Source organism: Durio zibethinus, chromosome 28 (genome assembly GCF_047325235.1).
Source record: "Durio zibethinus cultivar Kanyao isolate XHJ-2024 chromosome 28, ASM4732523v1, whole genome shotgun sequence".
Classification (NCBI taxonomy): Eukaryota; Viridiplantae; Streptophyta; class Magnoliopsida; order Malvales; family Malvaceae; genus Durio; species Durio zibethinus.
Genome location: NC_143189.1, coordinates 5,739,625 through 5,757,300, shown reverse-complemented (window position 1 = coordinate 5,757,300; position 17,676 = coordinate 5,739,625). Strand labels below are relative to the sequence as shown.

The 17,676-nt window shown below is 33.3% G+C and overlaps 2 pseudogenes across 2 annotated transcripts; one reads left to right on the top strand and one right to left on the bottom strand.

The window, feature by feature from the left end:
- Positions 1-2,229: 2,229 nt before the first annotated feature.
- LOC111280585 (uncharacterized) lies at positions 2,230-7,292 on the top strand (annotated as a pseudogene). Its single transcript, XR_016335040.1, has 9 exons — positions 2,230-2,245; positions 2,440-2,502; positions 2,749-2,920; positions 2,977-2,999; positions 3,271-3,285; positions 3,485-3,590; positions 4,790-4,846; positions 5,406-5,534; positions 6,989-7,292. The product of XR_016335040.1 is annotated as an uncharacterized LOC111280585 (transcript).
- A 1,502-nt stretch (positions 7,293-8,794) lies between these two features.
- LOC111280477 (uncharacterized) lies at positions 8,795-17,676 on the bottom strand (annotated as a pseudogene). Its single transcript, XR_016335039.1, has 16 exons — positions 17,336-17,676; positions 15,453-16,064; positions 14,425-14,553; positions 14,111-14,312; positions 13,710-13,796; positions 13,552-13,611; positions 13,375-13,464; positions 12,575-12,646; positions 12,298-12,352; positions 11,929-12,014; positions 11,072-11,155; positions 10,816-10,980; positions 10,613-10,704; positions 9,829-9,908; positions 9,309-9,383; positions 8,795-8,884 (listed from the first exon to the last, which is right to left on the bottom strand). The product of XR_016335039.1 is annotated as an uncharacterized LOC111280477 (transcript).

The window sequence follows — 17,676 nt, the reverse complement described above, 5'->3', positions numbered from 1 at the left end:
CATTTACTAAATGCTAAAATTTATATTTGTTATGTGGGTATTTTTAAAATAAAATTTAAGAGATGTACAAAAAAAAAATTGTGATGCATTTAAAAGCTCCCTTAAAATTTTTTGAAATTGTTGAATGTTATTTTTACTGAATTAATTGATTAAATCTTGATTTAATATTAATAATATAATATAATAATTAAGCCTAGTTTAATACTATTGCTGAAAGTAATTTTTATGGTTTACTTTTTATTCAATCTAAATGCTAAACAATAAAAAAATAATTTTTTGATTTAAAAATCTAATTTTGTAGTCCAAATAAAAAAACAATTTAAAAAGTGTTTTAAGTGAAAAAGTGTTTTATAAAAAGTCACTATAGTATTTTATATTTTTAATATTTTATTTTTTCAAACATTTCAAATATTAACAATATATTTTTACGACAATATTAAATATTTAAAATTTTTAATCATAATTTTTTATTTTATTTTTTAAATTTACTTATTTCAATTCCAATTTTTTTCAACTATAACAACAATGTTAAATTAACCTTATAATAAAATTCTATTCGAGAGAATGTTGAAAATATTGATAATAATTTTGATAAAAATAAAATGAGGAATGAGAATGAGAATGGTTATTTCCATTTTAAGTACCCAATTATGAGAATAGGTTTTGGGAAGCATATCGATATAAAGAAGTTAGGTAAAAGGAATCATACCAAAATTAGGGAAATGAAAAATTTTTTTAGATTTATTATACTAACTAGAGGTAGTACTATTTGATTATTGTATATATTCACCTTTTTAAAATTGTTACTTTTTAGTTTTTATAATTTTTAATAGTTTTATCATTTATAAGATATTTTATTTTAGAATTAATATCATGAATTATTTTTAAATTATAATAAATTTTTGTTAAATGAAATTATTTAATTATTTTTCTACTTTTAACACCGTATTTTTTATTTAATACAACCCCATACTCAAAAAATAAATCGAAAATAAATTTTTGAAAAATCATATAATTTTTGAAAATAAAATTTAAAAAAGTTTTAAAGATTTTGGAATATTCATTTATAAAAAAAATTACTTAATTTTTCAAAATTTTATTTATGAAAATATTTATAATTTTTTAAAAATTCATTTTCAAAGCGAGAAAAAAAAGTAATTAAATAATTTATTTATAAAATAAAATAAAATAACTGAAATACGAAGAGAAAAGAATAAATGCATTTAGCAGCACTCTTTTAAATTTTATAATAACCAGCAAAAATCCACCCACAAAAGTAAGAGAGAGTAAAGAACAAAAGTGAAACGGTGAGTTTAGAAGTGAGCTTTCCGTTAGGTTTTATCGGGCTGAACTGTTCATGGCAACTGTGAGCTTCGATCATGCCTGAGAGGAAAAGCAAAATCAAATCCAAAACAAAAAGCATAAAGGAGTAATATCCCATATTCACAACCATGATTGGTAATTCTTTTTCTTTTTTTTTTAACTCAGTATTTAATAAAACTCTTTCTTTTTACTAATCAAATTCTACTATTATATTGCTTATCAAGTTCGTTGAGAACGTTCCTTCAACCATCTCAATTGCTAATTGAGTTTTTTTTACCTCTTTTTTACTCCTCAGTGTTCACTTGGTTTTTCATCCTGTTTTGGGATTTTCTTTTAATGCAACTTGCTTTTGTTTCTTTAAAGTTTGATATAAACAGACAATCTTTTTTCTTGTTGAGGTAATCAGAAATATCCAGCAGGTGCAATGGCATTTTTTGGGTTGAAATGAAATGGGGTTTTTTTTTTTTTTAGTGGCTCTTAGTACATCATTCAAAATTTTCTTCACACTCTATTTTTTTTTTGAAAAATATATATTAAAGTTATCAATTTTATCTTTTAATAAATTATAATTTTACTTTCTTTACATCCTGTTTAAGACTTTCAGAAATTCATTTTCAACAAACCTTCAAAGGAAATAGATTTCTTTCCTAGAGCCTTTTAAAACTCTCAACAAAAAACTTTACAGACCATTCGCACTTCATTAAACTTTTATGGTTGAATTTTCGAGAAGTGACGAAAAAACTTTTGTAAAAATTTTAATTTTCGTATTATTTCAAATAAATCAATGAATAAAAATCTTAAAATCTTACCTGTAATAAATGGAATACTTAAAAAATTTGTGATTTAGAGATTGGTTCGATGATTTTAGGATTAAGTTTAGAATGAACTTAGACTGAGAGTGAAAGAATGAATAGGGAAAAGGGTACGGAAGAAAATGTAACCTTGTTGGATGAAGTTTATTAGGAGAAATAAAAAATCATATTTTAAATGTGGGATATATTAAGTAATAAGGTGTAAAGAGTTTCTATGGATGTAAATTGAATTTTCCCTTGTTTATGGACTTGGGTTTTCTAAAGATATCATGAAATTTACCGATTGATATTTTAAAAATCATAGCTAATACTAGTGAGGCAAAAGTGGTAAACGTACAGTCTTTACGGTCTCACGCACTAGTTACCGGTTACAACTGATAAATCATGGATCAACCGTGAAGCTATAAGGGAACTAATAAAAATACAAGTTTACTGCGTTTCTTCCCTAGCTGTAGCAGCTGGCTAAGGACATGAAATATAATCAGTTTAACGTTTACTAATAGTAGTTAAACCTTATTTAATCAATCGATGGAAGAATGCGATGCTGTGTTGAGATTGGTTTACTATATACTTCCTTCAACACCAATTCATTTCTATTGAGTTATGTTTACAGACCACGTGCAGGAGCAGGAGATGGAAATTGAAGCCCTGGAAGCAATAATTATTGATGAATTTCGAAGGCTCTTTTCGCTTCTTTTGTTGGAGTTATGTTTTCTCCCTGCTAAAATTTCCTGTTCCGTCCTCACCTGTAATGATTGCTGCTTTTGCATCAGAAATTCACTCTGGTGAGAGTGGGCTAAGCACTTCTAATAGGTGCTTCCAAATAACATTATCTCCTCAGGTGCGTTTTTTCCTTGACATATGGTTATCTGCCATTTCCGCAATGCGATTGGCATTTCTTTACAAGCCCATTTTATTATAGTTTTTCATTGTGAGCTTACAATGACATGGGCTAATAGATACAGAGTTGTTTGATGAGTAATAATGCACCTTCAAATAATTAAGAATGTTTTGCATGCTTAGCTGCTGTTTCTACATTATTATTCATTCTTTGTGACTTTTATGCCTTGACAACTAATTGTCCTCTCATCTAATTACCACATTTTGTGTTTGACAGGATGATGACGCATATCAGTTAACCCCCTACTAGGTTATTCTTTTTATATCATCCAACAAATTCTAGTGTCATATTTGTCTGCCGCCACACTTATATGCAGACGGAGACGAATAAATTTATAACATCAAATTTGATTCAATTTGCTTGATTTTGGGAACTCTTTTTGCTGCCCTTAGTTCAGGATTTTCTGTTTCCCTGTGAACATAAGCTGTTGTTCAAACTTCTGTTGCAGTTCTGTTGCAGTTCTGTTGCAGTTCTGTTGCCCTTAGTTCCGTGGCTTTGGTTTTCTCGCCTACGGAAAATTATCCAGATGTGCCTCCACTTCTGAATGTAAAAAGGTCAGTATGTCCTTTCAGTGCAATGTGCCAATACGCATGCCACTATTTGTAAGGATATTTGTTACTGTCTCCTGTTTACATAAATGATATGAGAAAGAAATGTTCTTTTTTCCTTTTGTTTGAAGCTCATTTGGGCTTTGCTTGATGGGGAGGATAGAAAAGTTTTTATTCTAATGGTTATGCTATATAATAGGAAAGTGGTTATGAATCCTAGCCATTAGGTTGCAAAATTTTCCATCCTTCCCCCTTTCCATTTTCCTTACCTATCATATTCTTAATCTTTCCTCGATCTCATGGGGGTTCCCCTAATACCATTTGAGAATGTACCAGCAAACAACTGCCTTTTTCTTTATAAACTGCTTTCATGCTTTTAATATTCAGTTAGAGTTAAATGTTTCATGAGTTGCACCAATAATTTATCATCTGCTCCTCACTCTGAAGTTACTGCTCATCTGGTACATGTAAGTGATATAGACCTCTGAAAATCATCAAGGAATCTTTTTTTACTCACCTTGGCCACTTCATTTTTTTCTTTTTAGATATTGCTATATAGCAAAAGCAAAATTTTATTTGATTAAAGATGAGCAGTTGGTTTGAAAAGTAAAAACATTTCAAATTTCACGGTTCCTAATTGAATGTAATCATGCCTTTTGTTATCCAAGAAACTAATTATTCCAATGTACTTTTTTCTTCTGTATCCAAACTCATTTTTTCTTTTGAAAGCAAATAAGTTATTAAAACTGACAGCCAAATGGACCCTAACATTGACATGATCTACTTTTTCATTTTCTCAATGATCTACTTTTTCATTTTCTTCTTCTGATTTATTTTTAAGCTACCTAAAGTGAAAGGCTGCTCTAAGATGTCAGTGGCTACCATGTATTAAATGATATTTGTGTTGTGTCCTTGCAGGCTTGCTTGTGTTTCTTTCATTGATGACTCCAACTGATACAATAACTCAGACTAAAATAAAAATCATTTTTTGAACGTGATAAATTGTCAATATTGACGTTATTTAACATTCTTTTATGGATATTGGAGGACCGTATCTTTTTTGTGCTAGTTGTTTGCTGATTATTTCCATCTACTGAAATTGAATGGACTTTATCTTGAGCATTTGTGACCTTGTATAGAAGATGCATTCTTTACCCCTCATGATCTTGTTCTTTTGGATGAACTTTTTTAATTTCCTTTTCCAGTACACGGCGAATACAAACCAGTGACCTGAAAGTTTGAAAGAAAAGCTTGAACAGGAGGTAACCTTGCAAGGCATTTATATTTTGTCATAGAACTGAAATTTGTAATTTACTCTTTAAGCATATCTAAAGCTTCCAGGAAATATTCTTTCTAAGTTTAGGTTTTTGCCCTTAATTGAGAGCCAAGATCATGGCTTTCCCCAACCCGTCACCGCATACTGAAAAAATGCAAAATATCCTGAATGGAAGTGTTAAATGGCATAGAGAATCTCAAGTGTGCAAATCTTTTAGCTAATTGAACTTTGTTTCATGTTCATCTTTAGCTGGCAGTAGCATCTGTTAAGTAAAATATCCTGAATGGAAGCGTTAGATGGCATAGAGAATCTCAACTATGCCAATCCTTTAGCTGATTGAACTTTGTTTCATATTCATCTTTAACTGGCAGTGGCATCTGTTAAATAAATTAATCCTTCTTTTTAGAGGAACATTGCAACAAAAAGTGTTATTTTTAGTTTATATTGCCTATTAGCATCTTTTTCTTATATGTAAATTGGCTAATGGTTATACAGCTTAATTTGTCCAGGTTTTGCAGATTCTCACTTCATTCTGTGCTTTACAGGCATTTGAAAATCTTGGAATGGTTATGATTTACACTTTGGTTACATCAGGCAAGGAATGGCTATTTGAAAGATATGGTCAAGATGCTGATGTTGACAATGCTGAAGAAGAAGAAGCAATAAAAGATGAGGTGTGACCATTTATTATACATTTTCATTTCCTCTGTTCTTGTGGTTAGATGTTTACTAGATTCAAGAGTAATTATAACTTTTGTTTTTTTTGCAATCTTTTAGCAAATTCTATTTGCATTCCTATACCGTTGCCCACCTACTAGTTGGATCTTGGATACAATGTTACGTCCATTGTATTTATACTCAATGTATGCGTAGGTCTGTAATTAGAACTGCCTACCTGCATTAATATACAACTTAGACCTATAGTGAATAAACTTTTGACCTAAGGTACTGAATGCCACAGCAGTTACTAAGGTGGTCCCTGATGATGCCTAATTAAGAGGAAGGATATATTTTCAATATATATGTTTCAAAGGTATAAATGTGATAGTTTGTGTGCAAGATGAGCATTTGACATTGATGGATTGGGTATCTGAGCATTAACTAGAAGAATGAAACAAATGGAGTTATTGTTATTTTAAATGCTTTGAACTAGAACATGAAAAGGTGTACGGTGAAGCTCCTAGATTGCAATGTTGTAATGTGAATGTGCCAGATGAATCTCAACTGACATCAGTTTTAATGCTGGAAAAATCCTATGAGTACAGAAAGAAAATGACTTGCAAGTGAGTGTAGAAGAGACAAGGAAGTTGAGACTAAGTCCCAACATTGGAAAGGATGTTACATTTACTATATTACGTGTTAAAAAATTGAAAAAATTATGGAGAAGGGGGTAAGTTGGATAGTTGAGTCATTCCAACGAGTGAGAAGAAGTATGTATATGTTTCTCATTGTGCATGCTGCCCAGTTAATGGAAGGTGAGAAATAATACCCATCAAGCTTGTGAAGATGTGCTCTATAACAAATTGGATCCAGTATCTTGCCCATTGATTTTCCTTCAATTGTTCCCACCACCTTTCTTCTCAAGTTCAAACTTCAAAATGTTGATATGTCCAACGGAACTTTGCTATATGACAGGATCATGGCAGGGATGTTCTACAATGATGTAACTCATTAGGACTGGTTTCAAAGGAAAGTGTGCTAAAATTCTAAAGATATACTATGCCAGTTACTGATATAGCAGCCAGACTTTCAGACAAGTCATATCTCCTGCAAAAAAAAACTTCGATATTTTCCTGGTAGACAGATTTGGAGACCTTTGTGTTTGTGTTATTTAAAAAAATATATATTCATGATCTTCCCTTGGAACTCTTATGCTAATTGGTCAGTCTGCCGTAAGAATACCCATATTATCTAACAACGCTGCTGTGTGACCCATTTTTTGTTTAGATCTGACAGACATAGTGTTTAAGATTTCTACTTGGTGAATCCAAGAGGAAAGCATAAAGCTTTGTGCTAATTATGATCACAAATCAGGATGCTGTTCAAGTTTGAGAGCACTAAGTTTTCTCTTAATACCAGATGTTAGTCTTTATGTAAAAGAAGCTATAATACCTTTTCCTTCTTGCAGGTAATTGTGCCACATGGAGAACCTGTTATCATTAATACATTTTTGGCATGGAGAGAAAGGTTTGAGGCAGAGTTGGCACTAGACAGAGCCAAGTAAGTTTGGTGACTAAATGCTTTTTGTACATATGTGGACTTGCATACACATATTCACACATCTTTTTTAGTGGTCATGAACTTGTATTTTGGCTGTGATGTTTTCTGCCATCAGTCATTAAGTTGTATCTTGGGGTTTTGTTCTGCTTATTTGGGATTCGTTGAAGCACTGATTAGTATTAATCTAATTAATTAGAGGTTTATTAATGAAAGTGTCAGGAAAAACAAGCATGTATATATATGTATGCTAGGAACTCTGCTCATCTGGACTTAATCTTTTCAAATCTCATGCAGCAGAGTTTCAGCCGCAACTCTTATCTTCTCAAATCTCTCGCCATAAAATCAAACAACATTTTCAGGTTTTTGTCATTTCATTCTCACTTGCAAAATATATCTTGCTAAATATATACTTTTGACAGGTTTCAAGCTTAAAAAATGAAAATATTTTCAGATTCGTTGCTGATTTTCTGTCTGCTCAGTCTTATGGGCAACACTAGGGCTAGCAATTCATGCACCTGGTGTAAGTTCAGAATATTATCAACCAGGTCTGTTCACATCACATGCAACGTTAACCAGACTTTCCTATTGTCATGCTGCCACTGTCACCACCTCGGTTTCCATTCTTTTCTCTTACCAATACACATCTACACCTTCTGTCAAGCCTTCTATTTCTCTTGCTAAGCAATCCAGGTCTCTTATTGAAATTCAGCCATGTGAGTCACATTTAGAAGATATTGAATCATGCTTAAGAGCCGAATGTTGGATCAGCTTGATGCAAGGCAAGAACTGAGATCAGCCAAGATTGCTTTAATCGCTTAATTCCACCGTTCATTAGCCAATTCTTTGGTCCAACATCAAGGAACTTTGTTATGTTCCTCCTCGTCATGCATTGTCATTGTTGTCTTAGAATTCTCTGCTAAGGTAACATTTTCCCTAGGCTTTCATGGAATCGTAGAGAGAATTGCTGATACCCCAACAACCTCCTTTTTCTGAAAGAGGAAAACACTAACATTAAAAATTTCTTGAAATAGGAATAGAGTGGGGCATAACCGCTTGGCTCCATTTTTTGGTTGTGTAGTTATGGTACTTTTGCTCCTGCTTAGATTAACATTTCTAGTTTTAAATTGTGTCTCAATAGTTTTATTCCTGTCAAGAATAACATTAATAATTAGACTAGAATACTCAATGGAGCCATTAGATCCCATTTATAGAGTGTAACAGTTTCATGAATTCTGAGACTAGGGGTGCTCAATTTATGAGAGTGGTGAAACAATTTCAATCAGCAAGAAGAAAAAGAAAAAAAGAAATGGAGACTAATGAATTGAAAATAGCAAAAAAAAAATATTTTATTTCCAATTAATGTTGCTGTCAAAGTATGTCACAGACTCACAGTATTGAGCTAAAATTTATGGGCAACTCTGGAAGGCCAAGAATAAATATTTCTATTCCAACCCTACAACTATGGCACATTGCTCCTCTAAACTCCTATGCCAATGAAATTCTACACTAGTCATTAGTACATGTAACATGTACGTTACAAAGAGATCTGTCATATCTCTCATTTTTTCCTGGCATTGACTTCAAAGATCGAGATCTGAAAACCAATACAATAAAGTTGATGATGAGCTCCAGTGTCCTGCCATGGAGTGCACATTCTCCAAGGGTCATCGGTGCTGACAAACAATAATCAGCTTTGGTGCACATGCAAATAACTCTACACCTTTCTCTTCCATAAACATCCTTGATCAGTCTGGCTTGAGCAATAGCCAGAAAAGCAGAGATGACTGATCCATGTAGCAAAGCCCTGTTAAACGATAATGAAGAAAAGGAGTGAATGATAGATCTCTAGGTAGTTCGCAAGGACATAACATCAGTTGTTACATCTTAGGTTCACAAACAATATATTTCCAACCATTATACCTTCTGACAAAAAAGCCTGCCAAGCCCTTTAAGAAAGTTTAATGAATGATCACTAAATAGCCATGATGTAGAATGGTTTTGGTCACAACTATATAATATGTATAGAAGAACTGATTTCTACTTTTAATAAGAAACAGTCTGACTGCAATTTGGTGAAAGAATCCGGTAAGAAAACCAGATCAGCAGCAGATAAAAACTAGTGTTTGATTCACGTACCTTTCACCAAAGAGAAAAATAAATGAGCAAAAGGCTTTCCGCCTTGCTTTCTTACTACTAAAATGATAGTGCTAACACGGAAAAACACTTACTCAGGACTTTCTTTTTCATAACCAAAATCATTTGCTGCTTTGAGGGCTCCATGGAATGTCTGTTTCATTGCTTCCCGTAAGTTGATGGGCAGAGAAAAGAATCCTCACCAAATTTTGTCATTACTAGATATAAAATTATTTGTGAAGTTAATAAAAGCGAAGAAATCTGAAGCACGCTACAATGGTAAACCCAAAACAAGCCAACTCAACTTCACTAGTATCACACTGACATGATGTTTGCAATTTCAATACTCAACTATAAAAGATATTTTATCTTAAATACACACAGTTATCAACAATTGATTATTACCAAGGTTGAGTTCGTCTGTTTTATAGCTAAATTCACTGCAGGGTACATGAATACATGGCTTCTACTGAAGCAAATAAGGGGTAATATAGTTCCAGAATATGTCCAATTTGCAATAGGGGTGCACGTTGCATTGTGGTAGTATTAGCAAACTGATGAATGCTACTCTAGAATATCACACCCTTTAACAAAGACAAATAAATAAATCTTACCTGTAATTTAGATTTAAAATCCTCTGGTGACCAATGCAATACATTACACTCACGGTTTAATTCAATTTCTCCTGCAACAACCTACAATTAAGTGTGTCATGGAATAAGCAAATAAAGTAATATTATAAATAGAAAACATCAATCAAAATTCATGCCAATATGGATGAATAAAGACGTGTTCACAACAATCTTAGCTTTACTGTCCACCTTCAAAATATTTGGCTATTCCAGAAATAATCTTTGAGACCAGTCCACAAACTAAGAGGTCTCAAAAACTTAGCCATAAATCATCATCCTAAATGAGCATATCTGGCATTTGCTGTTAAAAAGGTGACTCCTGTTGAGGAGAATGCACTAATTTTTCTATTGGAATTTGCTGCTATTTCATATAACCCTCATAATTTATCGTCAATTTTCATTTGCATCTTTGTGACAACACAAAATTCACTTTCTATCAAAGTGAGAAATTGGTGGCTCTCTTAAGTCTTAACCTTTGATAGCATCACATTCCAATACAGCAGATTATAAAAAATCAGACATGGGCACATTATGCTTTTGAAAAATGCCTATATTTACCTTCATAACAATTGAGGTTTTAATCATTCAAATCTAGATTTTCATATTCTTCTTACGTCATTATAGAATTGATTTCATGAACATTACTTTTGTTCATGAGGAAAATCAAGCCTATTCTGAATTTGCCTACAAGCAGACGAAATGATTAAACCTATTTATACTAATGAAAATTAATTTCATCAAGAAGAAGGATAAAGTGAAGATCGCACCCCTCCAGAACCAGCAGCCATGGCAGGAGCAATAAGAACATTAGCCTTTTTCAGCACATCAACTGCTTCAGGAGTGCAAGGCATATTTGAGCCTAGAAGATCACAATAACACATAACTATTAGCTAATATAATTAGTATTAGTATTATTCTTCGGGATGGAAAGATGTTAAAATTGTTTGCGCTTCATATCACAAACTACTACCTTCTACAAGTACACGACAACCTGAATTAACCAAATTAATGGCATCAGCCTAGTCAGTTTCATTTTGAGAACCACAGGGAATTGCAACATCACACCTTTCATTCCAAGGTTTTGCTTCATCATAGTACTTAGACTGAGCATAAGTCTTCAAATAATCTCTGCATTCTCCAAAAGTATAATAGCAGCTCTCAAGAGTCAGTAAAAGAAATGAAATTTACATTTATGGAAATGATAGTGAAGAAAACACAGCTCAAACTTCTTTGTTGAGCTCTGAGATCCCTCAAAAATGATATTTTCATATAATCAAATCCGTCCTCATCAACCAAATATCCCTTTGAATCTGTGCCACATATCGGGCAAAGGCAAGTGATTAAAAGACGAACAGCTGTCTCAACTAACTTTATTTGCTAAGATCTTAACTAAGATGAATGTGAAGCCCACTTTATTAGCTTGCACTGAGGCTATTATACATCATATAAGTTCCTAAGAATAGCATGTCCAAGCTTCAGTCCATATAGTGAAAAAGAAAATATAATACACCAAAATCACATCAAACAATCACAAGTATTTGTATGTTCACTATCCTGAGGATTGTTTTCCTAAATCAACTTAAAGGGTAAAGAAAGTAAGTGATGAGCTAGATATTAAGCAATGTAAAAAGAACTTCTTGGCAATAAAAAGAAGAGCTAGGAAAAATGAACTTGAATATGATTTTAAGGCACTTTTCTGAAGCAAAATAGAATGACTAAGGACCTTCATGTACATTAGAGAAATACATGTGATGAGCACCAGGTTAACATGATTAAAACACTTGCAAACAAGAAATAGACGAATTAATATCCTTAGCTCAATGCATCAACTCCTCGTGCAACCACAACTGTCAAGAAAAAGGCAAAAGTAAAAAAAATGCAAAATTGCTGTGTCTTCTGCAAGAGAGCTCATTTGGCGTCAGTATGAGCATTTTTCATTGAAATTAGTGAAATCTGCACTGTGACAATCTTTTAAGCTAGAATAATAATGAAACCAAAGGAATTCTATAACAGTCAGCACATATCAAGTGCACAGCGACATTACAACTAATGACCTCTCTGATGTATCGGAATGGAGAATTACCTGATACTGTAATGGGAAGAGCACCAACAGCAACAAGTTTTTCCAGAACATGCATTGCAATCTTTCCAAAACCGCTTACAACACATCTGGAGGAAGATTCAAGAAAAAATATATTCATGTGAACAATTTAGTCAAACAACTAGCAGTAATGGACTTCAATATTGTGATAAATCTACTTTTTTGGTATATCAAATGACTAGCAGATCTTTGAAAAGAAAAAAAAAAAAAGACCATGAGTTATTAACCAGAGAAAATTCCACATTTTTATATTTGCACAAATTAGGAAAAACATTAAAAAGAACTACGAATTATAACTCGAGGCAACAATATGCTTTTAAAGTCTAGATAATAATAAGAACAAAAAATAACCTCAGTCCTTGGATATCTTATTCAACTCTGCAAGAATAAGCTGGGCGAAGAAAACCTGCAGAAGCAAGTGAACTTTATCAAGTTTCAAGCTATCAGAAAGAGATATATACATGGAAAGAATTGCAGTCACTATAAAGACAAACATTGTAACAATGAAATAGAAATAGAATCTTTCAAGGATACAGACGTACAAAGTCAGGCATCCATGCATTCACCCTGATATTTAACTACCTACCTACTCTGAAATAGCATTGAGTAGAGATGAGATATTAGTTACCAGCTCATATGCAGTTGCTTCAGTTCGAAGACTAGAACCTGACCAAAATAACCTTGGTCCTGTAAAACTTCCCTGCATAAGTAAGGAATAAAATGAAGACACCAAGACCACCTAATAATTTCATTCAACATAATTCTTACTAAATAACTTAAAAACTCATAGAAGTAATATAGAGGAAAATTTAGGAATTGTTATAACAGTTAATATCCTTAAATGACATGTAGGCTGCAATGTCTACAAACAGCATAAACGCAAGTCTTTAATTTTTTTAGGAATAGATGGTAGCAGAAAGTGACTTGCAGAAATCAATACGCACACAGACAATTTTATTTCTAAAATTACACCTGCATCTGCAAACACGAACAGATGCGCTGAAGTGTCAGAAAAGGGAAACTTTCAAAAACACACACACACTCAATGTGTAGGTAGGTTAAATGTTAGTTTACCCTCTTAGATCTCATAATTTTCGAAATAGAATATTTAATTTTACTATACTTTCTGATTCTACTCAAATTTTTGAAGTGCAAATGACCATATGCATAACTTGACAGGTTTACAGCAAGGAGCATACCAAGAAACAAAATAAATCCATCTTTTCCTAACCTTGTGTTAATCCAACAACTATGAAGAATTTCATCCTTCAAAGCTCCCATGACTTTAGGCCCAGTGACATGTACCATACAAAAAAAAAATTACAAGAGAAAAGAGGGTATGGACCTTAAAACAATTCAAGTAATCGGGAAACTATTAGCCCACAGCAAGAACTGAAGAAGATGAAAATAGAAGTTTAAGTCTTAAACTAACTGAAAATGACCAGCTAGACGTCTGTATTGTCCAAAGAGGTGTCCCATTTTCCGAATACCAACTCCCATTTCCTCCAACAGAATGTCCTGAATATATGGTGAATAATCAGATATGCAAGGCTACACATAATGAGCATGTTCAATCAGATAAGAGCAGGAGTCCTACTCAATTACCTTGTCAGGACCAAAATAACGATATATCTCATTCATGAAACTCTGACAAAACCGCATGATCTGCCAGTGTGGGTTTCATAAACAACTGTAAGAGGAATTGCTATTTTCTAAGAAGGTCCTTATTAAGGAGATTAATGAAATATGAAAAAGGATCTGACCTCGTTATCACTTTTTCCTTTAGGATCAAAATCACTTCCACCTGCTGCCCCTCCTAGTTTGTAGGGTGATAAAGCATTCTTTAATGTCTGCAAAGAGGTGAATTGGCAAATTCTCAGGAGATTTTTAAAAGCCAAACATATTTGTCACTGCACATTTCATTTTTGCTACCATTCTGATTTCTGACCAAGTAGTTCCTTTTATTAGCAATCAAACAAATTTTATGTTTCCTATTTATCTTCAGCTGACATATGTTCAGGATCTGGCCTATCCAACAAATTTGGAGTTTCCATAAGCACCAGTTAGCTAGGATGAACTTAAAGGTAAAGCTTGAGAAAACTTGCTATCTGGCACTGATTTAAGAATGAGTAAATTAACATGAAATGTTTAGTGCAGAAAGTACCTGTTCAAAACCAAGAAATTTGGCAATACTTAAGTTCATTTTTGGAGGAAACCGAATGCCACTCCTACATGGACCCAGTGCCTGGTTAAAGTGTACCCTGAAGCCTCGATTGACATGTGTTTCACCTCTATCATCCACCCATGGAACTCGAAAAACAATCATGCGCTCCGGTTCTGACAAGCGCTCCATGATGTTGACATAACTGAAGTAAATTGGAGCAAGATGAGACCCGTAGTACATTTGACTGAGGACTCTTTACTTCAGATAATGAAGAGCAAATCATATATAACTTCAACTTTTTTGGCAAAACTCACTGGGAATTTTTCAAAATCACTCTCTCTAAAGCATGAACAGCTTCTTGTACAGATTGTTTGAACTCAGCCTCATGGGGTCCCTTTTCAATGCAGCTTCAATGATTGATCCAGCCGTTTTGGACATAAGAGCTTCAATTGAGGAAAATTTTTCCAAGGATGGCAAAAATGCATATAAAGGTTAGATTTCTAGTCCTTATTTAAGGTGAAAAAAGAAACTAAAACTATCATTTGCAGTAATCACTGTAGTAAAACATACACATGCTGGCATCACATAATTAAAACAATCATTAAAAAAAAAAAATTATCCCAAGGATATTTAGTTCAGAAAAACAGGAGGATGAGTTAAAACTTCTGATAGTTCATTCTGACAAGTTCCACTGACACAGATGCAATATTTTTATTATGTTTTATGCTGCAGTTACTTCTAAAAATATAACTAAATATTCAGAAGGGGTAGAGAATAAAGAATTGTGCCACACTTCAACAGCCTATAGCTATAACCTATTATAATGCTAACAGGAACTAGGTTCTGCGTCAGTACAAAGTTTTAAATCTGTAATGACAGAAACCATTCTTCTGTCATTTGTCAAGAGTTTTAGTCGTACACCAGCAGAAGCTTGAGAGAAAATACAAATTGTCTGATTGGATTCCCATTCAGGCTTTTCATTTTAAAATTTAAACACCTCTAGCATTTGGGTTCTAGTGAAGGTCATTTGAAAGCAGTCCTCCAGATTACATACTAGGGTGACTCATTCTATGGTATATTGAATTAATCTGAATTAAATGTACTTTGATAGAATGGTTCAACTTCCCTATACTAGATACAATAATACCAACTTGGAATTAAAACAATAATAATAATAATAATACTAATAATAACAGTTAGCGCTTCAGCACAACAAGATTAAAGGAGTTTAAGGCTTCTGCATAAGTGGAAGTTGAAAATAGCAAAATATAATGGCTTACAATGAACAATGTTCGCATCCATCTAATCCACGTACTAAATATACCAGATTGAGAGAACTAACCTTTTACATAAATGGGCTTATCAACAACAATCTTTTCCTTCGAAGCCATTTGGAGACAAAGAGCCTCTTTGTGAAGCAAACTATTGTTGTGCTCTTCCAATGCACTCATCTGCATATTTCTACTACCTTCATTCCCATAAGGATTCCTTCTATGCTTTCTACCATATTCTTTACAAACAGAGCAGAATATCCATGCTGTTCCTTCCTTCATATCAACATATGCCCACTTGTAAGTATCAGCCCATTCCTCTCTCCATCTTTTTACAACCTTCTTCTTCCTCTTTGCAGGTTGTGCTTTCGACATCACTTGATCATCATTAAGGAGTTGAGAGACTATTGCCATCTGCTTAGTTTCATCCAGCTCTTCTGCAGAAGGTTCTTGTGGTGGGCCACTAATGAGATGAGTGTTGGCAAATGAAGGGTCATCATCTCCAGGTCCAATCTCCAAATCAATCTCCTCACCAAGATCCCTGGCCAGATGCATTTGTGCTTGAATCAAGTTCATATCATTCATTGTAGAATTCATCCCTAAAACACCACCTGGTAGCAACATTCAGCATGACAATCTCACCCAACACCTTAAAGAGCTAGGTTTGCTGTCAACATAAGATGCTGCATATTTGAGAAAAAGTGTTCAACATATTAATCAGCATAAAAGTCAAACTGATTATAGAGAAAATAAAGTTAGGATTTCTCCTCCAACTAAATGAAACTAAGATATTCCATTCAACACTCATACAGCAGAAGAACACTCATACTGAGTTTGGATGTTTGAAGGCAAAAGAGGGTAGAGTAAACTGGTGGAAAAGAAGAGGACAGAGTAAAGGAAGCTACTCTCCAGCACCTCATTTGAGAGTGACATGGAGAGTTGAGTACATCAAAGTAATGAGTTTATGCATTATAACCAATGTGTTCTGATTTAAGATCATTACCAAAATAAATTTTAAGAGACCAAAATGGGTTCTCAAGTTGAAATCATTAAAGTGGAATACCATACTCCCAAATCCACCCTGTTTGAGGAAATATAAAAGGGGAGGTTTTGAGGGGATTTGATTCACCTACAAACCCCTCTTCCTCCATTTAAAGAACAAAAAGAAAAAGACTCCGAAGCATGGTAGGGTAATCCTTTTACTCTTTCTCACTCTACTCTCTTCTACTCCCCCTCCTTCCAAACACACCATAATTGCATCAATTGCTTCAAGTTTTACATTTTGTTGAATGCCAGACAGCATAGCACACAAAATCCAAAATTAAATCTTTCCTATTGCCTACATTTTTATTAGGATGGTCAGATAAGAGATGACTATAGATAGTCACATTCACATTAAATAAGTTGTAATAAATTTCATTAACAAAGATAAGAGCATAAGCATAGATAAGCTGTCATGAACTCAAACTAGCAATTCCCTTCAAGCTTACAAAAAATCAGGGTAAAGAATCATGGTCAACTAGCCAAACATAAAAATCAACTCAGTCTACACATTGTTGCACATAAAACCCAAAACTATAGTATCTACACACTGTCCAATCTATTTCACAATCTATTTCATAATCTAACCAGTAAACAATCCAAGAATAGGCTAAGCATACTCTAGCAGTAAATTCAATTCTCAGAAACAATAACTTCTTTACTTCTAAATTTCGTCATTATCCGAATATAAGTCACAATATAAACACTTCAAAATTGAAAATTGAAACCAATACCAAACCAGAAGGTCAGTAAATTACCATATTATTCAAAACCCACCAGTTCAGATAAAAAGAATCACTAAACCCAGAACTAAAAGAGTGATAAATTCAAAATTTTCAACATACCCAGTAGCTAATTTCGAAGTTTAAGGAACACCCAGAGGCTAAAATCAAGAGAAAAAAGATAAAAGTACCTTGGAAATTCTGCATAAAGGTAACAACTTCGAAAACCAATGAGCCAAATTTTACAGCCCCTTCAAAAACTGGGTACTATTTTTTCGTCCTGAGTCCTCTTTCTTGTTTTCTCTAACAATTTGGCTATATATATCTAAACTGACAGTGAGATCGTGCCCTTCTTGATTCTTTTACTGGTCTGTACATGACTACATATGATGATGGACTAAAATAAATAAATAAAAATATTTGATATTCTTGTGAAAGTAGATAATATAGTGGGGGAAAAAACAAACAAAAGAAAACCGACGCAGACAAAGAGGATGATAGGGGAAATTTTTCCCTTTTTTTTTTTCAGTAT